Source organism: Schistocerca serialis, chromosome 2 (assembly GCF_023864345.2).
Source record: "Schistocerca serialis cubense isolate TAMUIC-IGC-003099 chromosome 2, iqSchSeri2.2, whole genome shotgun sequence".
Taxonomy (NCBI): domain Eukaryota; kingdom Metazoa; phylum Arthropoda; class Insecta; order Orthoptera; family Acrididae; genus Schistocerca; species Schistocerca serialis.
The window spans coordinates 379,699,450-379,715,077 of NC_064639.1; the positions used below are offsets into that span (position 1 = coordinate 379,699,450).

The 15,628-nt window shown below is 42.2% G+C and overlaps 1 protein-coding gene across 2 annotated transcripts in view; it reads right to left on the reverse strand.

The window, feature by feature from the left end:
* Positions 1 to 15,628, reverse strand: part of LOC126455557 (homeobox protein Mohawk) — a 113,308-nt gene that overhangs the window by 31,686 nt on the left and 65,994 nt on the right. The window lies entirely within an intron of this gene.

A 15,628-nucleotide genomic window follows, 5' to 3' on the forward strand; every position in this document is an offset into this window, starting at 1 on the left:
AGCAGCTATGATGTTCATAGTACCCTTTTAAACTTCTAGAATTCTAAGTTGAACATTGAACTTCAAAGTCTCAGTCGGCACTTCATATATGGTACATGTTTTTGAGCATTATTTCAAATGCACATTCGATGTTTGTCTAATATTTTTTATTACTTACTTTGAGGAAGCTACCCGAGCACCACTCACGCCCACTCCTCACGGCTTTACTTCCGCCAGTACCTCGTCTCCTACCTTCCAAACTTCACAGAAGCAGAGCTTCTGTGAAGTTTGGAAGGTAGGAGACGAGGTACTGGCGGAAGTAAAGATGTGAGGACGGGGCGTGAGTCGTGCTTGGGTAGCTCCTTTGGTAGAGCACTTGCCCGCGAAAGCCAGAGGTCTCAAGTTCGAGTCTCAGTCTGGCACGCAGTTTTAATCTGCCAGGAAGTTTCAGGTCCTGTATGGTTTTCAAGGGACTTTTATACCATTCTTCCCGCAAAATAGTGACAAGTTGACTTAACCATAACGGAGATGCATAACAATCACACACACTTCTTCCCAAAGTAGACCACAAAGGCTCAATAAAATGGAGATCTAGTGACTGTGGTGGCCAGGAGAGATGCATCAGCTCATCTTCGAACTCACAAAACCAGTCCTGGGCTATGCGAACTGTGTGAACTTGGGGCCTGTTATCTCGGAACACAGCATCACCATTAGGGAACATAGTACCGTGGGATGGACCCGATCAGCCAAAATGGTCATATAATCCTTGGTAGTAAAGTGACTTGCAGAGGAATCATTGGACCCATGGAATACCACGATATGGCTGCTCAAATGATCGCCTAGCCCTCGCCATGTTTCACTCTTTGGTAGCCGGCCGGAGTGGCTGTGCGGTTCTAGGTGCTACAGTCTGGAAACGAGCGACCGCTACGGTCGCAGGTTCGAATCCTGCCTCGGGCATGGATGTGAGTGATGTCCTTAGGTTAGTTAGGTTTAATTAGTTCTAAGTTCTAGGCGACTGATGACCTCAGAAGTTAAGTCGCATAGTGCTCAGAGCCATTTGAACCATTTTGAACTCTTTGGTCGTAGACTCTGCCAGATGTTGGGAACAGTTTGAAAGAAGGTTCATCCGATTAAATGACTTTCTTCCACTGCTCCACACTTCAGGTTTTATGGCTTCCGTGCCACGTTTTCCTGTTACAGACTGGTGTGTGGTTTTGGAATTCCAGCTCGCCAGCAACTCCCAGCTTCGTGTTGTTTTGGTGCTCACAGGGTTCGCGAGTGCGACAGTCAGTTCTGCATTGACTTCTGCAGCTGTCGCTCTCTTATTTTTCATAACAATCCTCTCTAATGACCATCTGTCACTATCACTCAACACACATTTTCAGCAGCGTTGTGGCTTAGCGGATGACGTTTTTCCGCTTTCCCTGTGTGAGACATACACTCCTGGAAATTGAAATAAGAACACCGTGAATTCATTGTCCCAGGAAGGGGAAACTTTATTGACACATTCCTGGGGTCAGATACATCACATGATCACACTGACAGAACCACAGGCACATAGACACAGGCAACAGAGCATGCACAATGTCGGCACTAGTACAGTGTATATCCACCTTTCGCAGCAATGCAGGCTGCTATTCTCCCATGGAGACGATCGTAGAGATGCTGGATGTAGTCCTGTGGAACGGCTTGCCATGCCATTTCCACCTGGCGCCTCAGTTGGACCAGCGTTCGTGCTGGACGTGCAGACCGCGTGAGACAACGCTTCATCCAGTCCCAAACATGCTCAATGGGGGACAGATCCGGAGATCTTGCTGGCCAGGGTAGTTGACTTACACCTTCTAGAGCACGTTGGGTGGCACGGGATACATGCGGACGTGCATTGTCCTGTTGGAACAGCAAGTTCCCTTGCCGGTCTAGGAATGGTAGAACGATGGGTTCGATGACGGTTTGGATGTACCGTGCACTATTCAGTGTCCCCTCGACGATCACCAGTGGTGTACGGCCAGTGTAGGAGATCGCTCCCCACACCATGATGCCGGGTGTTGGCCCTGTGTGCCTCGGCCGTATGCGGTCCTGATTGTGGCGCTCACCTGCACGGCGCCAAACACGCATACGACCATCATTGGCACCAAGGCAGAAGCGACTCTCATCGCTGAAGACGACACGTCTCCATTCGTCCCTCCATTCACGCCTGTCGCGACACCCCTGGAGGCGGGCTGCACGATGTTGGGGCGTGAGCGGAAGACGGCCTAACGGTGTGCGGGACCGTAGCCCAGCTTCATGGAGACGGTTGCGAATGGTCCTCGCCGATACCCCAGGAGCAACAGTGTCCCTAATTTGCTGGGAAGTGGCGGTGCGGTCCCCTACGGCACTGCGTAGGATCCTACGGTCTTGGCGTGCATCCGTGCGTCGCTGCGGTCCGGTCCCAGGTCGACGGGCACGTGCACCTTCCGCCGACCACTGGCGACAACATCGATGTACTGTGGAGACCTCACGCCCCACGTGTTGAGCAATTCGGCGGTACGTCCACCCGGCCTCCGGCATGCCCACTATACGCCCTCGCTCAAAGTCCGTCAACTGCACATACGGTTCACGTCCACGCTGTCGCGGCATGCTACCAGTGTTAAAGACTGCGATGGAGCTCCGTATGCCACGGCAAACTGGCTGACACTGACGGCGGCGGTGCACAAATGCTGCGCAGCTAGCGCCATTCGACGGCCAACACCGCGGTTCCTGGTGTGTCCGCTGTGCCGTGCGTGTGATCATTGCTTGTACAGCCCTCTCGCAGTGTCCGGAGCAAGTATGGTGGGTCTGACACACCGGTGTCAATGTGTTCTTTTTTCAATTTCCAGGAGTGTAAGTCTTCGACATGGCACGTTTTGGAACACCAAACACTTCGGCTAACTTGGTTGCGGAAGCTCTCACCACACCAGCACCACCAACAATTTGCCAACGTTCGAAATCACTTGCCTCCAAGACAATGCGCTCACAACACTGTTCTGACCTCAACTGACATTTGCGACGTATTGAGGACAATGGACAGGGGCTGTTCAAGGTTTATTCTCCAGGCTTATTATGTGTTTGTAGACTGGCATGCGGTGGCGGCGATGACGATAGACACGACGACGAGGGATAGTGCTCCAATGCTGTTGCAGATAGAGCTAACATTTACTATTATTTTATAGGATTGTAAACATTGACTTTCCTATCCCTCAATGTATAAGAACTTTAACTTTGCTGCCTTAATCTCCGAATGCTGACGTCACCAACCGCTGAGCGTACATCGCGAAGTGGGGGCTCAAGGATTCAATAAATGGATAAAAATTGAATAAGCAGTTAAGCACTGCTTCCATACACTGAACTATAGTATACAGCAGATGCATGATGTATGTGTACCAACACGGAGGGCGGTATAGGGGGTGGGTCAGTGGGTTTTTCCCTTCCCGTACGCACCTGAGGTTTGGCTAACATCTGCACATATGTTCAAGCATGCACTTCTCGTGGTTCAAAATGGTTCAAATGGCTCTGAGCACTATGGAACTTAACATCTGAGGTCATCAGTCCCCTAGAACTTAGAACTACTTAAACCTAACTAACCTAAGGACATCACACATATCCAAGCCCGAGTCAGGATTCGAGCCTGCGACCGTAGCGGTCGCGCGGTTCCAGACTGAAGCGCCTAGAACCGCTTGGCCACTCCGGCCGGCCGGCCTTCTCGTGGTGTTTCCATATTTTTGTCCAACCCCTGTAGATTAAGAGAAACCGTAGACATATCAGTTTATGCGGTGATTTGATATCTTTTGACACTACATTTACATAGCACCTGTTTGTGAAATATTGCAATTTTCCATCAACACTGATCACTAATTAAATCGTTCTTAATTACACGGATTACTTTCAAGAAAATAATTAATTAATTTTTTCGAAACTAGACTTTAAGGTGGTCAGTTTGATACCCTATTTTCCGATGTCGTACTCCCCGTTTGGCTGCAAAAATTCAGTCAAAAAGCTACCCTCAGTTCACTATTTTTTCTTAATTACCCTGACTACATTCGAGCAATTAATCCTTCTTTTTGAAAAACTCACCCTCATCAATCTGGTACGCCTTTTTTGTTCAATCCCCAACTTTAGTTTGGCTCTGAAATTACGGTCCAAAATCAACTGTGTAATTTCTAGGGAGTCTTGATTTCGCTCCGGTCAAACATTTGACCAAAAATGGGCCCAGTCCCCCGGTTCCGATCAAGGCTTTTGGGACTTATATCCTATGTAGATAATGTGCAAAGTTGGTCTGCTCTATTATCACACTCAGTGAGCGAGATTTCGCTCTGAGCCGAGACGCGAGAGGTGGAGGCGCGGTTAACAACGACAAAACAAGCCGCGACCACCCGTCAGGCATTCCACTGGACGAGTGCCAGAGGAGTACCGTGCCAGCGACGCGTTTGCTGTGTTTCTGTGTTGCACGTGCTTATAGGAGCCGTTCAAGTAACCCTAATTACGTCAGTGCGAGGCACACCTTAAAATACCGTTGAAATTGTACTGTTTCTCCTCTTGACTCAACGAACTGAATTTGTGCAATCGACGAGTGGCCAGGAAGCTTCTTCCCTGTTCTACACTATCTTTACACAATACCAGTAAATCCCTGATTCGTGCATAAAACGTCTTCGTCCGCAGCTCGTGGTCGTGCGGTAGCGTTCTCGCTTCCCGCGCCTGGGTTCCCGGGTTCGATTCCCGGCGGGGTCAGGGATTTTCTCTGCCTCGTGATGACTGGGCGTTGTGTGCTGTCCTTAGGTTAGTTAGGTTTAAGTAGTTCTAAGTTCTAGGGGACTGATGACCATAGATGTTAAGTCCCATAGTGCTCAGAGCCAAAACGGCTTCAGATTTCTGTTTACAAATGAATTACTGCAATTAATATTTTATGTCAAGCGTGTAAGCGTGAAAAAGTGTAGAAAAGGTTAGACATCTTGCTAAGTGCTCTCATTGTGAAACAGAGGTCAAGTGTAGATTGGGTGATTTGCATTTCGTTTCAAGCAACAGCGCGTCTCAATGTTTATGACGTCATATTTCCTGAATTATGGGTCGTACAATGATATAATTTTGCGGATACATTCATTGTTATATGGGAATACTGTCTGCAAAATGTGTTATGGTTAGAGTTAATAGTAATGAAGTAATAAACTAAAACGCCAGGCCTGATGCAGCAGTTTTACTGCATGAGGAGCGAAAATCTAGTAAGATACACTTTTTTCCTTTTATGATTTTGTGGAGGTTGCCAGCGAGAAAAAGCTTCCTTAGGGTTTGAGACTAGGTACAAAGTTTGTTGCAAATCACAAAATGCTCTCATTCTCAAATACTGGATGAGAAAAGTCCGAGTTACTTACGCTGCCTCAAGTGTCTAGCAGTAATACTTGTATTACTCTGTTAAACGTTTAACATAAGATCACACCAGTAATGAGAAGGTTACGATAGCGTTTCAAGTTTTTAAATTCGGTCAGTAATTATATGAAATACTGAAAATCAAATTTGTTGCCCCCTGGAAGATGTTAGATAGGCCATCTGCAATTTGCACTGGATGCCACGGACCGGGTTAGCCGTTTAGTAATATAGACTGTTTTCCAATTTTTAAAGGATTTTGTTTTTAGAGATACCACATCCTCATAACCATTTATTTATCGTTTTAAAGACAATGTCTTGTCGCAACTAAGGCCTTCTCGTCATCAATCTCTCTTGAAACCCTCAAATGTCGGGAATTCTGGGATGGTCATTCTTGATGTTCCCCAGGAAATCTTTTTCTGGGTGTTCATCTCCTCCTTGTCTCAAGATCTTCTCACCCACCGTGTTATCTTACAGCCTATCGTGCCTCGTGACGTAGTCTACAGATGCAGTTTTTATTTCCTCGGTCTGCTCCAGTACAAATCGAGTTATTCTTTTTCCATCTACTGAAGATGTTCTGATATGTTTCTTCCTTGTCCCCTTACCACTGAGGCCATATTGTGCCTGCCTGGCATCTTTTTGTCCAGAATTCACTGTAATGTAATAATAAGACAAAAAACTTTTATTTCTGTATGTGCAAAATTATTTCGAATTATTTTTTCCTCCTTTCATAGATCAATACGGTACTGTAAAAGTCTCATTCTTTTCCATTTCTTCAGTATCTCTATTGTGGTCTGTAATGGTACCATCCAGACAGCACAGCACTTATGTTTCTGAAGTAACTTTTTACTGTTTGTGTTTTAGGTAAAAGCTGAACATATATTTTGTCTTATTAGCTAATTTTCTGCTAATTTCTTTCAGAGATAACGAGAAGGACTTACGAATCTTACTCATCCCTCCGGGGTAGACTGCTAACAAGAGAACCTCCCCATCGCACGCCCCTCAGATTTAGTTACAAGTTGGCGCAGTGGATAGGCCTTGGAACACTGAACACAGCTCAGTCGAGAAAACAGGAAGAAGTTGTGTGGAACCATGAAAAAAATAGCAAAATATACAAACTGGGTCGTCCATGTGCAAGATAGGCAACATCAAGGAGAGTGCGCGCTCAGGAGCGCCGTGGTCCCGTGGTTAGCGTGAGCAGCTGCAGAACGAGAGGTCCTTGGTTCAAGTCTTCCCTCGAGTAAAATGTTTATTTTCTTTATTTTCGCAAAGTTATGATCTGTCCGTTCATTCATTGACGTCTCTGTTCACTATAATAAGTTTAGTGACTGTGTTTTGGGACCGCACCGCAAAACCGTGCGATTAGTAGACGAAAGGACGTGCCTCTCCAATGGGAACAGAAAATTTTTGATTCCTAGGTCATAGGTCAACCGATTCCTCCACAGGAAAACACGTCTGATATATTCTATACGACACTGGCGACGGCATGTGCGTCACAAGACAGGAATATGTTGTCGACCCACCTAACTGGTACGTTTGGCGAATGGGTAAAAAGATTCTTCTACCTTGCCCGATTTAGGTTTTCTTGTGGATGTGATAATCACTCCCAAAAAGTGATGAAAACATAAGAGTTTGTCACATAAACTGAAAATAAAAAGTTAAACTTTTCACTCGAGGGAAGACTTGAACCAAGAACCTCTCGTTTCGCAGCTGCTCACGCTAACCACGGGACCACAGCACTCGTGAGCTTACCCTTTCCTTGATGTTACCTATCTTTCGCATGGACTACTCAGTTTGTATATTTTGCTTATTTTTTCATAGTTCCACACAACTTCTTCCTGTTTTCTCGATTGATCTGTGTTCAGTTTTTCAAGGCCTATCCACTGCGCCAACTTGTAACTAAATCTGAGAGGGGTGCGATGGGGAAGTTCCCTTGTAAGATTCCGATATCATGTGCAAATCTTTTTAGCTGGGATTTCTTATAATGCATCTTGCCCCACTAGTATTTGCTTTTCTTATATTACGGCTTCTTCCACGGATAGGTAGAATAAATAAAATGAAACAGGCAATCGTAGTATACACATTTTCTAAGATTCGTTATCGCTGAAGGTCCTCTGGCTCAAAGTTAATTCTGTACCACATTTTTCCATTTTTTGAAAACACTGAACACAAAATAAGTTCACATAACAACGGACATTTTACATCTATAATTACTGACTTCTTGTGAGAGTGAAAATGTACCCTAACTATACTGTATTGGAGTAAAACTTCTATTCTGATACTGCTACAAAGTGACACAGTCTTTTACGGTAACTTTAGACTAGTCTTAAAAAACATAACATTTTTCATATGTTTTAGTGCTCTGTGTAAATTTGGATCATGCTAGAAGGAATTCAAGTTTTTTTTAAGAAGAAGTGAAAACAGCGTTAAGTCAGTATTGGAGCTTTACTTCGAAATATCAAGACGTTTGTTCAACTTAAATCACTGTCGCCAGAAATTGTCTTCACAGCCAAAGGCCATTAAAGAATAATCACAAGCCTGAGAGCTTGTGAGAAGGTGGAAAGACAACTGAAATTCTAACTTGAAACTACGAGTATAGAGGTATCGAAACTGTTACTTTCAGTCCCAAATAATGCAAGTAGGTGGAGCTGCAGCCATTTGATACAAAAGTAGTAACTGGTACCGGTAAAAAGTTACTCTGATTTACTTTTACTCAAATGACACTCATGATGCAGTTTCTTCCAGCAATATAAAGTCATTTGCAGAAGTATCTCCAATTCCAGATACTAGCAACGCCCCTAAGAATAGACAGGGAAAGAAACAATAGCACTCGCTAATCCTGAATCCCCTATGAAGAAAATGACACTAAGGGCAGCGAGGGGGGGGGGGGGGGGGGCGAGGGCAGCTAACGGCCATGCTAGATAATCCTGTCTGCATGGTCATTCGATCAGATAAGTGTATTGTTATCGAGAACTACATAGGTAGGCCTATTTATGAAGAATTTCAAGATAATTCGACGAGTGTAAGTGGTTCAAAATAGAGATGTAATACTGGAGGTAAACAAATAAGCTGTAAACTAGGACTGCTGAGGTGTAGGGGTTCTCTTCAGCCCACAAACGAAAAAAGTTTCGGTCTGTTGTCAGACGTGACAGGTACTAATGAGCTCGATGATTTTCCAATATGTAGCAGTAATGTCTTCAGCACGCATTGATTTGTTATTTCATATAATGGCCACCAGATATTATGTGTTCTGGATCGTTTGTCACAGTGAAAAATTATTGTTTCGTTTACTTCTCAACTTTCATCTACATGCGCATCATCAAAGGAGATAGGTTGTTGGTAAGTGATGTTCTTTTTTTCAAATTTAACACCTTTTACAATTTTATTCATAGTCATTTTAATGTTTTTATTAAGTAAATTGTAAGAACACGTGGATTAAAAAACTTATCAATATACTATAACATGCAGTACCGTAATAGAGCTACTTCAACCCCTTTTTTTTGGCACGTGATTTGGGGTCAAGTGACCCTGAATAACATAACTAGCCTTCACATGCGATACTATTGTGGAATACATTCATTTGCAAAACTAGACTGATGTTTGTAAAAAGTAGTTTATTCAAGGATTTTCGAGTAATTACCAAACAGAAGTCTAGGGACCTCTAATGGAAGGCACGAGGCCCACCAGCAAGACCTGTAAGTGGCCAATGTCGAAGGATACTACGCTCTACGAATGGGAGGACATAATATCTCCAAAACGTGTGAAGAAAGGACTTTTTACAGTCATTTTGAAGTATCGCGTACCAGGCCCAGCGATTCATGTTTTGTGTGACTGATAGTTGTCCAGAAAGTGACCACCCCCCCTTGTAAATGTAATTAAAAATAAGTCTGTTTATTTCATTAAATTCTGTTCAGTACAAAAAAGTCAGTTGCATATAGCAACAACTGTACTGCACCTTGTGAATGCAGTTAACGAATCATCTAAATCTAGTTTATCGGTAATATCGCATTAATATGCAAAACAAAACAATATGATGGGATCGATATAGCACATTATTGATCTTAAATAAGATTTGAAAGGACGTAAAAAGGAAAACTTGGTTTATTAGAACAGGATAATCTATGAATTGTAATAAGTAAGCGAGCAAAGCCCACAAGCTGAAGAATTAGCCCTCTTGATCATTCATATGTTTTTAAGAACTCCACAACTTTCCTCACGTCTGCTCGTTTTGTCTCTTCACGAAATGCAAAAACATGTTTCTATCGCTTATCTATCTCTCCCAGTCAAAATCATTTTTGTAAAATTGTACAATTTTATCGTTGCCTGTAGGATGTGCCAGAATAAATTTTTCACACGATTTAAAAAATATTGCAGAATCGTTGTCGAGTCTATTCTGAGTGATTTACTGAAAGCTTCAAGAAATGATTTTTTGACAAATTCTTCTAGTGTTTTGAATCTGATGTATTATTTATTTCCTTGATCGAGACGTTTTGGAGTTTTATGCTATTGCAGAAACGTAGGTTGGTCAAGATCAAGATCAGCAACAGCTTGATAATTTTTATGCCAAATTTCCGAAAATTTAAAATAAAGCGAAGTACTTAATATCAGTAACTGATTTTGTTTGTTCAAAAGATTCGATAGCACATGTATTAAACGTCAGTAATTCCGCGTGATTCGATGAAGAACTTAAGTAGGCATTGTTAAATTAAAATAAAACTCCAACCTTTGAAGTAATGACAGAAGCTTGATGTTTTGGCTGATGCCATTCTATCAGCTCGCTTTAAAACCGCAGTCACAATACAATAAAAATTTTAAGTGTAATACACACCTTGCTGGAATGCAGGTAAATATTTTCAATTTCTTTCTCAATTTCAATTTGCAGGTTTTGAATTCAGCACAATACTTCAATCTGTTCCATACAAAGTTTATTAAATTTTTCATTAATTCAATAAATTTCCTTTGTGGTAAAAGGTTTTCAAACCTATCCTGCACGATCAGATTAAGATTACGAGCATTGCAATGCATAGACAGTGCTCGGTAGTCTTCTCTGTGTTTTCGTGACTGCACACCTGAGATTTGGCCAAAAACATTTGTGCCCCATTGGCTTCTGAGATTCGAAATTGGTAACTTGTGTAGGGTTAAAACGTCTTTAACGAGATCAAACTACATTCCTGCCGAAGTACTCACCATAGAATAAAATCTAGTAACATATTAATTCGCTGTCAGATCCTCAGAAACGACGTCGAATTAAACAGATAGTTGCTCGCTTTGAAACAAATCACAAGTTTTATCCTATAAAACTGAAAAATATTCAGCAGTTTTTATATCGTCCGTAATTCCAGACAAGGTTGTTGTGGCCATCAGCTCGCAAACTTCATTTTGATTATAGTTGGGAAGCCATTTCTAACCCTCTCTTTGTAAACCACACTTTAATTCTCCCACATCTGCTCGAGTCTTTAAGAACGTGACAAAGTTGTTAATTTTCATCATTGTTGAGTCCACGTCTTGGAAGACCCTGTTTCGCTAGTAACTTTAAGGCTAACTTCTCATTTAAAATGGTCGGAAATTCGATTTTTATTGCATTTTTTGACAGGTATGTGTGTCTAGAATATTAGGACGAAAAGGTTTTTTTATCAGTGCGTTACAAAATTATAGAGCCCAATGTTCGAAAGAGCGTCGGCGTCGCCATGGGACGCTCCCAGCCAGACACACCCAGCTCAGCTAGAAAACCTGAGCCGTAACGCACCTTCACAAAATGATTTATTTTGCAGTATGCAAGCATATTCGCCAAAAAGCTGAAGAACAACGTGTGCAGTCTGCCGAACGCAGCATATTCAGCGCAGCCAGATCGGCTTTTCTCGCCAGGAAGAACGAGGGAATTTCTCTCCAGGAGCAATTCGAGTTAGAGGAAGGGTTGATATACGGTCCTGGAATTGCAGACTAAACGTAAGTAACAAAACACTTTTTTTTGTCAAATTTTGGTCGTAACTAGTCAGAACATAACTTTTTGTCCGCCATATAGGATTAGCCATGAATTTCGCAAATCTAACAAGGCCCCAGGAGTAGACAACATTCCATTAGAACTACTGACGGCCTTGGGAGAGCCAGCCCTGATAAAGCTCTACCATCTGGTGAGTAAGATGTATGAGACAGGCGAAATACCCTCAGACTTCAAGAAGAATATTATAATTCCAATCCCAAAGAAAGCAGGTGTTGACAGATGTGAAAACTACCGAACTATCTGTTTAACAAGTTACAGCTGTAAAATACTAACGCGAATTCTTTACAGACGAATGGAAAAATTGGTAGAAGCCGACCTCGCAGAAGATCAGTTTGGATTCCGCAGAAATGTTGGAACACGTGAGGCAATACGGACCCTACGACTTATCTTAGAAAATAGATTAAGGAAAGGCAAACCTACATTTCTGGCATTTGTAGACTTAGAGAAAGCTTTTGACAATGTTGACTGGAATACTCTCTTTCAAATTCTAAAGGTGGCAGGGGTAAAATACAGGGAGCGAAAGGCTATTTACAATTTGTACAGAAACCAGACGGCAGTTATAGGAGTCGAGGGGCATGAAAGGGAAGCAGCGGTTGGGAAGGGAGTGAGACAGGGTTGTAGCCTCTCCCCGAAGTTATTCAATCTGTATATTGAGCAAGCAGTAAAGGAAACAAAAGAAAAATTCGGAGTAGGTATTAAAGTCCATGGAGAAGAAATAAAAACGTTGAGGTTCGCCGATGACATTGTAATTCTGTCAGAGACAGCAAAGGACTTGGAAGAGCAGTTGAACGGAATGGACAGTGTCTTGAAAGGAGGATATAAGATGAACATCAACAAAAGCTAAACGAGGATAATGGAATGTAGTCGAATTAAGTCGGGTGATGCTGAGGGATTTAGATTAGGAAATGAGACACTTAAAGTAGTAAAGGAGTTTTGCTAATTGGGGATCAAAACAACTGATGATGGTCGAAGCAGAGAGGATATAAAATGTAGACTGGCAATGGGAACGAAAGCGTTTCTGAAGAAGAGAAATCTGTTAACATCGGGTATAGATTTAAGTGTGAGGAAGTCGTTTCTGAAAGTATTTGTATGGAGTGTAGCCATGTATGGAAGTGAAACGTGGACGATAAATAGTTTGGACAAGAAGAGAATAGAAGCTTTCGAAATGTGGTACTACAGAAGAATGCTGAAGATTAGATGGGTTGATCACATAACTAATGAGGAGGTATTGAATAGAATTGGGGAGAAGAGGAGCTTGTGGCACAACTTGACTAGAAGAAGGGACCGGTTGGTAGGACATGTTCTGAGGCATCAAGGGATCACAAATTTAGCATTGGAGGGCAGCGTGGAGGGTAAAAATCGTAGAGGGAGACCAAGAGATGAATACACTAAGCAGATTCAGAAGGATGTAGGTTGCAGTAAGTACTGGGAGATGAAGAAGCTTGCACAGGATAGAGTAGCATGGAGAGCTGCATCAAACCAGTCTCAGGACTGAAGACAACAACAACACCAGATTTGTGTTCAGCGACATCAAAAATTTTTAATTTTATGCAAATAGAACTAATAATACTTATAAAAGTTTTCCCTTAAATTTAAACAGGCTTTTCTCGAGAAACGATTTGTTAGAACTGCATGTAGCATAAAAAAAATCGGTTCAACCTATTAATTTCCACTTTCGGCCCGCGAAAATTAAACGCTTTTCTTGAAAGCTTATACCATAAATTTAATATAGTATCGACAGATGTTATCCATTTTTGGTTTCAGACAACTCCTGAGGGGCTAAACTGTACACAGTCTGTGTATTTCAAATTCGCAGGCCCTTGATCAGTCCTTAATTATGGGTGCCTTTTTTTTAAATTGAAAATATAAAATAAAGTTCAAAGTATGGTCAATCATAATCCTCAAACAGACCCTTTGAATGTCTTTTCATTGTCTCAATAAAAACTTCCAAACCTCGCCTACTTTTTGCTCATTTTAGTGTGAACCTGGCCTTAATGTGCTGAATATTTTCAATAACGCTGTTCGAATGTGTATCATTTGTTTCATCGACTGAACGATGTTAGTAGTTTCGACATTTTCTAATATTTCGGTGCAATTTATGTGAAAAGAACTTTTTTGCTTTAGTCCGAATCTGCTCAGCTCCATGTTTCCAGTTTGAAGACTGGTCGTCAACCAAACATTGTTTCAGTTCTAAGGCCTGCCTGTCGAAAGTGACTATTAACTATCGTTTACACAGTTCAGTAAAGATTTGGCAATTTCTTTATTATGTTTGTTGAGTTGAAACTATGGGTTGTCTTGCGTCCTATATAAACAATACGAATGACGCAGACGTTCTGTAACATTATAATTCCTTCACTTGCATTTCAGATACGTAATACATTTCGAAAGTCGCCTGCATGTCCGGTAGTGGGCAATAACTTGTGTGACCACCTTCACTTAGGCGTGAAACCACACTGGCGCTATGCAACATCAAACGGTGCGTACGCGTCGGTCTCTCTGCCAACAGATGGCGCCACCATACCCGCAGATGCGTGGTGCCACCTTACGTGTAAGGCAAAGGTAGACGCATTGACCAGGTTTCATTTGAATGAGCCTCATATTTGTGTCAGCAGCCCTTCCAAAAGCAGGAGAGAACTCGCGTGAGACGTAAGTACGGGGGTGGACGAAAATATGGAAACACCAAAAACACAACACATTACCCTGCATAATACGTTGCAGGAAAACCGTTGACATTCAAAATAGCTTCCAATCGTCTCGTAACGGGTAAATACATGTTCTGCATGAATTTCAAGTAACTATTATACCATTCCTCCCGCAAAATAGTGAAAACGTAACGATGATGGAGATGGATGGCGATGGCGCACCCATGTCTCCAAAGCACACCACCAAGGCTAAACAATAGTGAGGTCTGATGACTTGGGCGGTGCGACAGTTGATCCTCGTGCTCAAAAAATTAGTAATGAACGGTACGAACTGTGCCAGTCGATGCTCTGTCTTATCGGAAAACAGCATCACCATTGGGAAACTAACACTTTACCGTGGGATGGACCTGGTCAACCAAAATGGTCACATAATCACTGGCAATAATGCGACATTGCAGAGTAACCATGGGGCCTGTGGAACATCAGATATGGCTGCCCAAATCATCACTGAACTACCGCCATGTTTCAATCTAAGGACGTTAACTCCGTCAGAAGTTAGAAACAGTTGAAAAAAGTCTCATCCGACCAAGTGACTTTCTTTCCTCGTAGGTTCAAATGTTACAAAGATTTTATTTGCCATTGGATGCATGTATATATTTTCTTTGTTGGAACTGTCAGGTATATCATGTTTTTCTTTGCTGTTAGGACAACTCACACAAATAAGTCATTTGTTCAGAATAATAGAAAGCAAGAAAATTATACGAGGAAAATAAATTGCAACGTCCCTTTCTTCTTTAGAAAGGCATTAACGAAATATTGATACGTACTGTCAACGGTCTCTCTTACTTTTTTGCTTAGTTTCGAAAATGGGAAGGAATCGGCAAACTTGGGCACACACTGGGTGTCAGAAAACCATGCTAAGCCACTGCGGGAAAGGCAAACAAAGAGAAATTGGAAGACTTTGCAGAAGAGGAAACCGATCCTTCGGAAGAAAATTGCATTCTCAGGAGAAATTTAGCTGTTGCATTTGATGATACTACATCAGAGAGTGACTTTGACAACCTGAGTGACGACAACTCGGACGACAGCATTGAAACTGGCGGGGAAAAGTGTCTAGTTTATGCAGTACGGCGAAGTTCAGTATGGTACATGTGTACAGTCTGTGGACTATGGGCATATTCAGACACTTCGGGATGGAATGAACTAGCGTGGTTTTCCATGTTTGTGACCATGTGACATTTATTCCTTAAACTTAATTCCATAAAGATTTCTCTGACCTCTGACCGTTGTTATCTTTGGTTACTGCAGTATTTTCTTTGATTCACTCTGCACACTAGAGCTGATAATAATATCGCAAGACAACATTATTTCTAAATTTTATATTTCAGTGAATATAAACATGTCATTTAGTAAATAAGCACTTGAGTTTTAGATATTCTAATTTTGATTCGTGCTTAACTGACCGCCATTTCCCCCATTTCTCCTATACTATTTTTTATTTCTCATACAACTAAAAAAGCAAACCCCTGCTTGCAATAACGAGTAGAGGAATGTATAGATTACACACTAAATAAGTCTACAAAGTGAGGCCATGTTCGTTACGGCTCAACATTCACCTGCATAAGTACAAAAT